Consider the following 12743-nt stretch of genomic DNA (forward strand, 5'->3'; position numbering starts at 1 on the left):
CCATGTGGTACCGGCACTTCTTACTGAGTACCGGCAAGGTGCGTATGTATTGTGAACGCAACACTGCACAAATGTAGGTCTGACTCTGCCTCACAGAGGGTGACTGGCTGTCTACATGATGTGGCCTGCCGACATGGCCACTTTCATACAGATCATACTAATGCCCTCGATTGGTCTCTGTGTGTCATTCAAGCTCGGGAGGGTGTGTGTTTAAGTGTATGTGTGGCGCGAGCAAGCGAGAAAGCGCGCGCACCGGTTACGTGTATTGTTGTTAGCATCTGGTGCTAGCTATAATATATATAAGGAGCAGTTTCAACAACAAGGTGGAGGGAGAGTCCTTTGCTGTGGATATAAGGAGCTGTTTCAACAACAAGGTGGAGGGAGAGTCCTTTGCTGTCAGACTGAGAGACTGATAAATACAGCTCAGGTGAGGTAAATTACTCTCTGAGTGTTTAGATAGTTAACTTAGTCTAAGTTGTCTCAGTGGGTCTCAAACGGTTCGGTCACCATTTATGTAAACACATATTTCCATTTGAGGGGGTGGTGATTAGTAAAATATGCATGAATAATAAAAATAAAATGTTAACTAGGTGAAAAAAGGTAAGATAAACTTGTTGAGAGCTAAAACTAGTCTTTGCTGCTGCCTCAAAGAGGAGCAGGGGGGAGATGAGGGAGACGGGAGAGGCTGATTCAGGAGCACAGACACACTATAAATGAACCAAAAACAAATAATTAAACAAGTTTCAATGTTTTTTTCATATTGGATATGGTATGTTATTGGTTATAGCCATGTACTTATGATTTTATGATTATTTAAATGTATACAGTTCTGTTTCATATGGGTGTAGTCTCTTTATTTCCCCCTCAAAGTGCACCAGATTGATGCATTTAAAGGTGGGGTAGGTAAGTTTCAGAAACCGGCTCGAGTGCACTAAAATTTGAAAGTACGCAGCCAAAAAGAATCCGCCCCTTCCTTCAGACTTCCTTACAGAGCATCTCCTCCGCGAGAGCAGGCTGCAGTAACGTTACATATCAGGCAAAGCTAAACACAGGTTAGCAATACTACACAGCCAAAGCAACTCCGATATTGACTCTGGTTTGACTTCTCCTAGTTTCCACTTTCTTTTTGTTCTTAATTTGCTCCGTTACATTTTTTCTTTTGCGACCAGTAGACGATGTTGAACCTAACTCTGCCATGGTGAAAATGGCAGAGTTCCACAGATGACATTTTTTAATGGATTTTTTGTCAAAGCACTTAAGATATTCATTGCTATCGGGATGTTAAGAGCATTCCATGGAATATAACAAAAAGTGTATCTCGAGCCGGTTTCTGAAACTTACCTACCCCACCTTTAAGTCCAACATTTAAACAAAATCTTACCGGGGGAGCATGCCCCCGGACCCCCCTAGAGGATTTGAGGTCCACCCCCACTTAAAATATGTTCACATGGACAGGTTCCTAAATAGATTTGCAATTTTTTTTAAATAGTAACCCATCTCCATTTGTTTATTTTTGGGTAGTAGATTTAAACTAGAGGGCTATCACTATGGGCAGCAACGCTGTAAATATTGACAAATAAATCAGGTAAAACAGGTAGTGGCCTGGCTGGGTGTATAATTCCCGGCCTGACTTATTGTCCCAGTCCGGCCCTGATTGACGCATGACAACAAATATGGTCTCTTTATTTCTCCCTCAAAATGCACCAGATTGATGCATCTACTGTAACTTCAATATTTAAAAAAAGATCTTCCCGGGGGAGCATGCCCCCGGACCCCCCTAGAGGGTGACTGGTCCACTCCCCACTTATAAAAATAGCACTTTACCACTGCACCCCCTCTAATCTCAGATGCACCCGGTCCCTGAGTCATTTTGTTTAAGTACAGTGAGCCTTTCTAAAATATAAAGTAAAGAGACAAACACACAAGCATTATATGACTTTGAGCCAAATACTTGTTTTTGGGCTGTTTAAATAAATTGACTTGAAACAGTTGCTGATTTAGAGTACTGGCACCTTTTTTATTCTACGGACGAACATACGGGCGTATTATGGCACCTTTGGCTTTCGATATACGTGTGTATGATGTCACAACGACTAACAAAGTCAGGCTTTCAAAAAAAGAAAGGAAAGGAGAGAAAGACAAGAGAGAGCGACAGTAGGCTATGTTACCCAGTTTTGCTCTGATTTAGCACCACCATCAGGCCTTTTCATTTCCAATTCCGTTTTGTTGTCCATTTACACTTTAATACCCGCTTATTTTGTAGTTTGTATGTATATTTAATTAGGAAATCTGCTGCTTATGTTATTTTTTTTGTGATAGCATTTTATAAATGATAACATTGGTGTTAATATTCACTTTATTTTAATTTAAGTGGTCATGTTTATTTAACTTATATTTATTTTGATTTATGAATGTTCCATTCAAAAATGTTATTAATAAGGCATGTACACCATAAAAGATGACTATTGAGGTATATTGTCAGGAATGTAAGTGTTATATCAAATAGTGAATTCTACTGCAGCAGAATGTTGCACGTCTGCACAGTGTTATATGTTCACAGCTCATCCATCCATCCATCCATCTTCTCCCGCTTATCCGTGGTCGGGTCGCGGAGGTAGCAGTTCCAGCAGAGAGCCCCAAACTTTCTTTTCCCTGGCCACATCAACCAGCTCTGACTGGGGGATCCCAAGGTGCTCCCAGGCCAGAGAAGAGATATAATCCCTCCATCTGGTTCTAGGTCTACCCCTTGGTCTCTTCCCAGCTGGACGTGCCTGGAACACCTCCCTAGGGAGGCGCCCAGGTGGCATCCTAACTAGGTGCCCGAACCACCTCAACTGGCTCCTTTCGACGCGAAGGAGGAGCGGTTCAACTCCGAGTCCCTCCCGGATGACCAAACTTCTCACCTTATCCCTAAGGGAGACACCAGCCACCCTGCGGAGAAAACCCATCTCGGCCGCTTGTACCCGCGATCTCGTTCTTTTGGTCATGACCCATCCTTCAATCAATCAATCAATCAATGTTTATTTATATAGCCCAATATCACAAATGTTACATTTGTCTGAGTGGACTTCACAGTTTGTACAGAATATCAGTATGACAATACGACACCCTCTGTCCTTAGACCCTCACATCGTACAAGGAAAAACTTCCAGAGAAAACCCACAGTTTAAAGGGAAAAATGGGAGAAACCTCAGGGAGAGCAACAGAGGAGGGATCCCTCTCCCAGGACGGACAGACGTGCAATAGATGCCGTGTGTAAATTGAAAAGATAATACATTTGCAACATAGGTAGTCCAAATGTTTGGAAATGCATGTGTGTATAATAGGAAGATGAATCCACGAGTATATCCATCCAGGACTTATGATCCAGGACCACAGCCACGACTCAAGATCCAGGACTCGCAATCCATGACACAGGACCGCAGGATCATCCATGACTCCGGATCCCGGCGTATATAGACACCAAAAAGAAAGACATTTGGGGAAGCTGGGTTAATCGGAACATGAGAGTACACAGGTATAGACAGAGAGAAGGAAGAAGTAAGATGTCCCCCGACAAACTAAGCCTATATCAGCAAAACTAGGGGCTGAATCTAATCAGCCCTAACTATAAGCTTTATCAAAAAGGAAGGTCTTAAGCGCACTCTTAAAAACGGATAGGGTGTCTGCCGTCCGAACACAAACTGGAAGCTGATTCCACAAAAGTGGAGCTTGATAAGAAAAGGCTCTGGCCCCAATTGTACTTTTAGAGACTCTAGGAACAACCAACAACCCTGCATTCTTGGAAAGCAATGCCCTAGTAGGACAATAGGGTATAATGAGTTCTTTAAGGTAAGATTGCGCCTGCCCATTTAGGGCTTTGTAGGCGAGAAGAAGAATTTTAAATTCTATCCTGTGTTCTATAGGGAGCCAGTGTAAGGCAGCCAGAACAGGAGTAATGTGGTCCCTTTTCCTAACTCTGGTTAGTACACGAGCTGCAGCATTTTGAATCAACTGAAGCAACTTGACTGACTTCTTGGTACACCCTGATAATAAGGAGTTACAATAATCCAGCCTTGAAGTAACAAATGCATGGACTAGTTTCTCTGCATCGTTTTGAGGCAAGATATGCCTGATTTTTGCAATGTTACGTAGATGGAAGTAGGCGGTCCTTGAAATTGATTTTATGTGGGTGTTAAAGGATAAATCCTGATCAAATATAACACCAAGATTCCTTACAGTCTCACTGGAGGCCAAATTAATGCCATCCATAGTTAATATATCTTTAGATAATTTGTTTCGTAGATTCTTCGGGCCAAGTACAATAACTTCAGTTTTGATCGTGTTTAACATCAAAAAATTTAAGGTCATCCACATTTTTAAGTCCTTGAGGCAGTCTTGAATTTTATTTAGATGATTAATTTCATCAGGCTTGATTGATAAATATAGTTGAGTATCATCCGCATAACAATGAAAGTTTACAGATTGATTCCTTATAATATTGCCTAACGGAAGCATATATAGGGTGAACAAAATAGGTCCAAGCACTGAGCCCTGTGGCACTCCATGGCTAACTTTGGTTTGCATGGAAGATTCATCGTTGACACGTACAAACTGAGAGCGTTCAGATAGATAGGACCTAAACCAGCCTAAAGCAGTTCCCTGTATGCCAACTAAGTGCTCTAGTCTTTGCAATAGGATATCATGGTCGATAGTATCAAATGCAGCACTAAGATCGAGCAAGACAAGAATAGAGACAAGTCCCTTGTCAGAGGCTATTAGAATGTCATTTGTGACTTTAACCAGAGCTGTCTCTGTGCTATGTTGTGTTCTAAAGCCAGACTGAAAATCTTCAAATAAATCATAGTTTTTTAAGTAATCACACAGCTGTTTTGCGACTGCTTTCTCAAGAATTTTTGAGAGGAACGGAAGATTAGAAATAGGTCTATAGTTGGCTAAAACCTCTGGATCGAGGTTGTGCTTTTTAAGAAGCGGTTTTATCGCTGCTACTTTGAATGATTGTGGAACATAGCCTGATAATAAAGACATATTCATAATATTTTATAAAGAAGTGCTAATTAATGGAAAAACTTATTTTAACAGCTTAGTTGGAATCGGGTCTAAGATACACGTTGATGGTTTAGAGGAGAGAATCATTGAATTTAATTGTTCAAGGTTTATGGCTGAAAAGCATTCTAGTTTACTATCTAGTGTAATATTAGAACTTACGTTTCCGGGAGCTGTTGATAACACTATACTGGTCAAAGGCAAGAGGTCATTGATTTTGTTTCTAAGAGTAACAATTTTATCATTAAAAAAGCACATAAAATCATTACTACTGAGTGCTATGGGAATAGAAGGCTCAGTCGAGCTGTGGCTCTCTGTCAGCCTGGCTACAGTGCTGAAAAGAAATCTTGCATTATTCTTATTCTCATCTATTAATGAAGAGTAGTATGCTGCTCTCGCTTTACGCAGTGCTTTCTTATATTCATTGAGAGAAATATGCCAAATTAAACGAGATTCTTCAAGTTTAGTGGAACGCCATATCCTTTCAAGTTGTCTCGACTTTTGCTTTATTTTGCGGGTTTCGGAATTATGCCATGGAGCCAATCTATGTTGTTTTATTTTCTTCTTTTTCAAAGGAGCAACAGAGTCTAATTTTATTCGCAGCGCATCTGTAGCACTATCAACAACATGATCAATTTGGGGTGGTGTACATTTTGTATAAGTTTCATGACCATAGGTGAGGGTAGGAACGAAAATGGCCCGGTAGACAGAGAGCTTTGCCTTCTGGCTCAGCTCCCTTTTCGTCACAACGGTGCAGTAAAGAGACTGCAGTACCGCTCCCGCTGCTCCGATTCTCCGACCCATCTCACGCTCCATTGTTCCCTCACTCGAGAACAAGACCCCGAGATACTTGAACTCCTTCACTTGGGGTAAGGACTCATTCCCTACTTGGAGTGGACAGTCCATCGGTTTCCTGCTGAGAACCATGGCCTCAGATTTGGAGGTGCTGATCCTCATCCCAGCCGCTTCACACTCGGTTGCAAACCGATCCAGTGAGTGCTGGAGGTCGCAGACCGATGAAGCCATCAGAACCACATCATCTGCAAAAAGCAGTGGTGCAATCCTTAGTCCACCGAACTGCAGACCCCCTCCCCCACGACTACGCCTCGAAATCCGATCCATGTATATTACAAACAGGATTGGTGAAAAAGCGCAGCCCTGGCGGAGGCCAACCCTCACCTGAAATGGGTCCGACTTACTGCCGAGGACCCGGACACAGCTCTCGCTTTGGGAGTACAGAGATTGGATGGCCCTGAGTAGAGACCCCCTCACCCCATACTCCCGCAGCACCTCCCACAGTGACTCCCTGGGAACCCGGTCATACACCTTCTCCAAGTCTACAAAACACATGTAGACTGGAGCGTACTCCCAGGCCCCCTCCAGGATCCTTGCGAGAGTAAAAAGCTGATCCGTCGTTCCACGACCAGGACGGAATCCGCATTGTTCCTCCTCAATCTGAGGTTCGACAATCGGCCTGACCCTCCTTTCGAGTACCTTAGAGTAAACTTTCCCGGGGAGGCTGAGTAGTGTGATGCCTCTGTAATTGGCACACACCCTCTGATCCCCCTTTTTGAAAAGGGGAACCACTGCCCCGGTCTGCCACTCCTTCGGTACTGTTTCCGACTTCCACGCAACGTTGATGAGACGTGTCAACCATGACAGTCCCTCAACACCCAGAACATTAACATTTCTGGGCGGATCTCATCCACCCCCGGGGCTTTGCCACTGTGAAGTTGTTTGACGACCTCAGTGAACTCCCCCCGGGAGATTGGTGTCGATCCCCCGTCATACTCCAGCTCTGCCTCTAACATAGAGGGCGGAGTTGTCGGGTTCAGGAGTTCCTCAAAGTGCTCCTTCCAACGCCCTAACACTCCATCAGTTGAGGTCAACAACGTCCCATCCTTACTGTACATAGCTTGGATGGTTCCCTGCTTCCCCCTCCTGAGGTGTCGGACAGTTTTCCAGAACAACTTTGGTGCCGCCCGAAAGTCTTTTTCCATGTCTTCTCTGAACTTCTCCAACACCCGCTGCTTTGCCTCGGCCACGGCTGAGGCTGCTGCCCTTCAGGCCTGTCGGTACCTTGCAACTGCCTCGGGAGTCCCCCGGGATAACAAATCCCTGAAGGCCTCCTTCTTCAGTCTGACGGCTTCCCTGACCACCGGTGTCCACCAGGAGGTTCGAGGGTTACCGCCCCTTGAGGCACCTAGGACCTTGAGACCACAGCTCCCCGCCGCGGCTTCGGCAATAGAGGCTTTGAACACCGACCACTCTGGTTCAATGTCCCCAACCTCCACAGGAATGCCCGAAAAGCTCCGCCGGAGGTGTGAGTTGAAGGCCTCGTGAACTTGGGCCTCCTCCAAACATTCCCAGTTCACCCGAACTACACGTTTGGGCTTACCAGGTCTATCCAGAGGCTTCCCCCGCCACTCGACCCAACTCACCACCAGATGGTGATCAGTTGACAACTCCGCCCCTCTCTTTACCCGAGTGTCCAAAACATACGGCCTCAGGTCCGATGATACGATAACAAAATCGATCTTGGACCTTCTGCCTAGGGTGCTCTGGTACCACGTACACTTATGAGCATCCTTATGTTCGAACATGGTGTTTGTTATGGCCAATCCATGACTAGCACAGAAGTCCAGTAACAAACCACCACTCCGGTTCAGATCAGGGGGGCCGTTCCTCCCAATCACTCCCCTCCAAGTGTCTCCATGATTGCCCACATGTGCGTTGAAGTCTCCCAGCAAGATTAAAGAGTCCCCTTCAGGAGCCCCGTACAGGACTCTTTCCAGGGTCTCCAAGAAGGCCATATACTCTGAACTGCTGTTGGGTGCATAAGCACACACAACAGTCAGAGTTTTCCCCCCCATAACCCGCAGGCGTAGGGAGGAAACCCTCTCGTCCACTGGGGTAGACTCCAACAACGAAGCACCCAACCGGGGACTTGTGAGTATCCCCACACCCGCCCGGCGCCTCACACCTTGAGCAACTCCGGAGAAGAATAGAGTCCAACCCCTATCCAGAAGTAAGGTTCCAGAGCCGACGCTGTGCGTAGAGGTGAGCCCAACCAGATCCAACTGGTAACGCTCCACCTCCCGCACAAGCTCCGACTCCTTCCCCCCCAGAGAGGTGACGTTCCACGTCCCCAAAGCCAGCTTCTGTCGCCCGGGTCTGGTCCGTCGAGACCCTCTGCCTTCACTGCCACCCTTCTGGCAGCGCACCCGACCCCATCGGTGTTTCCCGTAGGTGGTGGGCCCGCGGGACGGAGAAGTGGAGGTGTTGCCCACGTCGCCTTTTCGGGCTGTGCCCGGCCGGGCTCCGTGGCAAGCCCGGCCACCAGAAGCTCGCCGACGAGTCCTCCTTCTGGGCCTGGCTCCAGAAGGGGACCCCGGGCTTCCTCCGGGCCGGGTATCCTCACTTCGTGTGTCGTCTTTCATGAGGTCTTGTGAACCAATCTTAGTCTGGCCCCTTGCCTGAGACCAATTTGCCATGGGAGACCCTACCAGGAACACAAGGTTCCAGACAACACAGCCCCCATGTTCACAGCTCAGTGTCAGTAAATATTGTGCGGTTAGTTTTGGACTATAAGATAGATGCAAGCCTGTACAGGTAGAGTTATTTAAAGCATAAATTAGTCAGTTGGGTTCTGGAGGTGTGGTTATAGCAATTGTGCTTGGTTGGCGTGGCCTGTGCCTGGTGGTGGGGCCCAATGTGATATATTTTCATGGGGCCAAAAATAACTGGCGGCGCCCCTGTGTGTGTGTTAGAAGGGCCCTTTCTCATTTCTCTAACTCCCCTCCTCGACTCCCCTCCTCGACTCCAAACCCTCAAGACTTAGTCCCGCCCACAGGAGATGCGAGCGGAGGAGCCGAGGAGGGGAGCCGAGGAGAGAGGAGGGGAAGCAGCAGGCGGTTAGAGAAATGAGAACTCCTCTCCTCAGAGCGGTCATTTTAAAGAGACGTCCATTAATGATGACAAGAGGTACAGCAGCCCTCTGTCTGATGGACAGATGTGTTCATGACAATTTATATTTACTTTTAATTCATTCACAGTGCGGTATGAGACAATAACAGGCTACAGATGCGGACACACACACAAACATATATATATATATATATATATGTATATATTTATATAAATATATACAATTTCAGAATCAAACAGAGCACTCTCATCCTAACGTAACACTATCAGAGAATGGATATATCCCCCCCCCCCCCTCTCCCCTCTCTGGTCGCTACAATGAGGGAAATCAATTACGGGCCAAAAGTTTTATTTACAAGTATTAAAAGTAAGCAGAGGACACCAAACCAACTGAGACCTGTTTGTCCGCTGCATCTACGCACACACTGTACCGCACACACCTACAGCTCCTAAAGCATATAATCAGGCTACAGCCGTTGTGTATTTTATTATGTGAAGCAATAAATGGTTTTAGAAAAATATCAACTTTGTTTGTAGATATCTACTAAACTAAAGCAAATAAAGAGAGTAGGCCTGTTATACTGAGTGATATATATTTTACACACTGCTCTGCTTTCTGCACGGACCTCACAGCTGTTCTCTCTGGAAACATCGCGTTGCGATGAGAGCAGTTAATAAAATAATATCCAGGTGATGCATGCAGAGCTGTCATTGGTTGAGATAAGTCCGGCCGTGCGTCACGACTCTTTGAAACATCTCTGTTCCCGGAAATGCATCCGAGAAGGAGCCATGGAGGGCCGTGGAGGACCCATCAGTGTATCCTCGGTTATAGCTCCTCCAGAAAACCTCCTCGGCGCTCGATCCTCGGTCCTCGAAGTGCATTTAGAGAAATGAGATGTCCTTCAATATGGCGTGCTAAAATTCATTTCCGGGTCAATACCGGAGGACCGAGGAGTCGAGGAGGGGGATTTGATGAAATGAGAAAGGGCCTAAGTGTTTGTGTGTCTGTGTATTTTCTCCATAAGGCAAGACCGCCCAACTCTGTCTCTGATTGGCTTACCCTGAAATGTTACCCCGCGTTAACCAATCATCACTCCTCACTTTCACTTTTCCATGGTACTGTGAGAGGACATCGCTGTATTCACCTGTAAATTACATCCGCAGGGAGATTCGGTTCAGTTGGATCACATAATGTAACGCAGTAACCAGTGCATGACCCTGTGGGCCATCTAAGCTAATTTACAGATGGCCCTGAGCCCAATAGAGATTGCCCTGAAAAATGCGTGCGGACGAAATGCCACAAAGGGTTTGGGGGGCCTCCCCCTAGAAGATTTAGATTTTTGCAGGTCTTAGATGCTGTCTGGTGCATTCTCTATACTGAATTATAAGATGAACCAGCACAATATTATATTGTACAATTTCAATTTTATTCTTCATTTCACTTGTTTGTTTGTTCTTGTTTGTGTTTGCTCGCTTGCATGCCTTGCATAGCTATAAGAAATACTTAAGTTGTTGGTCAAGACACTTTCCATCTGGCATTTGCCTTCATCAGATGTAAAAAAGTAGAAAACATTACATTCAGTTGTAACTGCCAAAACAAACATTATTTACACTATTATGGCCCCTGTTAAAAATGTTTGTCATGTTATTTACTGTAAATTGGTCAAACGAATGCCTCCTCATCCGGAAGCTGACCGAGCAGACCCGAGCAGCAGTCGAAAGGAGCCGAGCGCATCCGCGAAGCATACAAAATGGCGAGTTCCCGTTGGCCGGCAAATCAAAATCTCTTCGGTCACAATAATTTCCCTTTAGCACAATACCGCTTCAGTTGCGCCACTTATGTGACAGACAAGAAGAGTATGTGACAGACAAGAATAGTCTATTCTAATGTCTAACACTTAATGTGGAGAAAGAGATGTCCTGTATGGGTTGATTGTGCGTTGATCTGTTGGTAATGCCTCGGGGTTACGGTGGGCATGTAAACAAATGCATAATGCTGCGCTATACTTTGTGGCCTCACCCAGTTGCATAGCGACACTTATTGTTTAGGTGTCCTTTAATAAGCAGGTAGTCCTATCACTAGCTAGAACTAGCTAGATCTGATCAATATGGACATAAACGCGAGTGAAGGCTAATCTTACGGGAGAGAGAGATCAGCTGCTGCTGACGAGTCGACACGCAGCACTGCATGATCACATGCAGCGGTGAGCGAACAAAACACACACTTCAGGTTAGAATATCACACGTAGCTATTTTAATTACCTCTCAAACTACCTAAACTAGTTATAGATATGTTTAGTTTTACTGTCGGGTCACTCATTACTGGATCCGCGAGCTGCTGGCATAATAGATTGCCCGATCGGGCAACCAGCAGGTGAGGCTTCATTGCCCGAGCTAAATACTAGGCCCCGGGCCTTCGGGCAGCCCTTAATGTCGAGCCCTGGCAGTAACGCACCCCTTTAAATCACATTAACTATAACGGCGTTACTGAATGGGAATGGGTAACTAGTAACGTTATTAGTTACCGCAAAAGGTAGTTGCGTTACAGTAACGCGTTATTCCCATCACTGGTAAACACACACCTGATCACCTGAGAGCTGCCGTTTCATTCAGACTGTTTAAAAAAAAACAACGGTCTGATTTTAACAACTCAATGTGTGAATGTTATAGCAGTAATATTAGACACTAATAATACAGTAAACTATTAACACTGTACATATTATTGTTTGCTCGTGGGACGGACCCGGCGCTACGAGGGGGCAAAAGGGGGCATTGCCCCCTCAGTTGTATTCTTTGCCCACTCACTTTGAGCATCATTCCTCCGTCAAAAAGTACGATAAATCTCACAATTATTAAATAACTTTAAAGAATTATTTTCCCCAATATACTGTAACGTCCACCCGGACGTGTCGGAATGACGAGTGAAGCGTTCTCAAGTTAAACAGGTTTATTAACAACCAACGGCTCTCATCCGTCCTTTCTCACTCTCTCTCCTCTCGCGCCAACCTCTCACTCACCTGCACGCGCCCACACAGACACACACACACCAAACCCTCTGCTCCCCAACCCCGCCCCTACCTGCTCTCCTCACAGAAGCCTGACACAAACAGTTAACAGAACACTTGAACAATAAATGCAGATCGCTACATTGCCCCCCCCCTTACTAAAAGTCCCTCGCCCCGAGGGAATGCATAAAAAGTCTCTGAGGTGGCCCGGGGCTCTTCTTGGTCTCTGAGGCCGCCTTGGAGTGAACACAGGCGGCTGCGCTTGCCGGCTTGGAACATCCTGTCCCGGAACAGGGGGTGAGTTTGGGGGTGGGGGTGAATGTGGGGGGTCAGCAGGGGACACAGTCAGTGAATCGGGGGAAGTGACTGTCTGGTTTCTCCTAGACGATGCTGGGGGTCTAGGCCGCGGATGTGCATCGCCTCTGTATGGGGCCAGCCGGTCCCTGTGGAGGGCCACCCGTCTCCCTCTAGGCGGCAGCTGGACCCTATAGACCACCTCTCCCAGCTTTTCCAGCACCTCACAAGGGCCCACCCAGTGACAGTCCAACTTAGGGCACCGGCCCTTCTTTCTTCTTGGACTATACACCCACACCAGGTCCCCGGCCTTGAAGTCCCCCCCTCTAGCCCTCGTGTCATAGTTTCTTTTCTGTCTCATGCCCGCCTTCTGCAGCTGATCGCGGGCAAAGGCATGTGCTGACTCCATTCTATCCTGGAGCCTCCTGGCATATTCCGGTCCCGGAGGAACCGCTGGTGTGTCGGGGGGTC

General features: G+C 46.4%; 1 protein-coding gene across 1 annotated transcript in view; it reads right to left on the bottom strand.

Annotated features, from left to right (window-relative positions):
* The window catches only part of LOC307035092 (uncharacterized protein), a 97624-nt gene that overhangs the window by 37319 nt on the left and 47562 nt on the right, over window positions 1-12743 (bottom strand). The gene's annotated exons all lie outside the window — the stretch shown is intronic.

This window comes from Notothenia rossii, assembly GCF_949606895.1.
Source record: "Notothenia rossii genome assembly, chromosome: 4".
Classification (NCBI taxonomy): domain Eukaryota; kingdom Metazoa; phylum Chordata; class Actinopteri; order Perciformes; family Nototheniidae; genus Notothenia; species Notothenia rossii.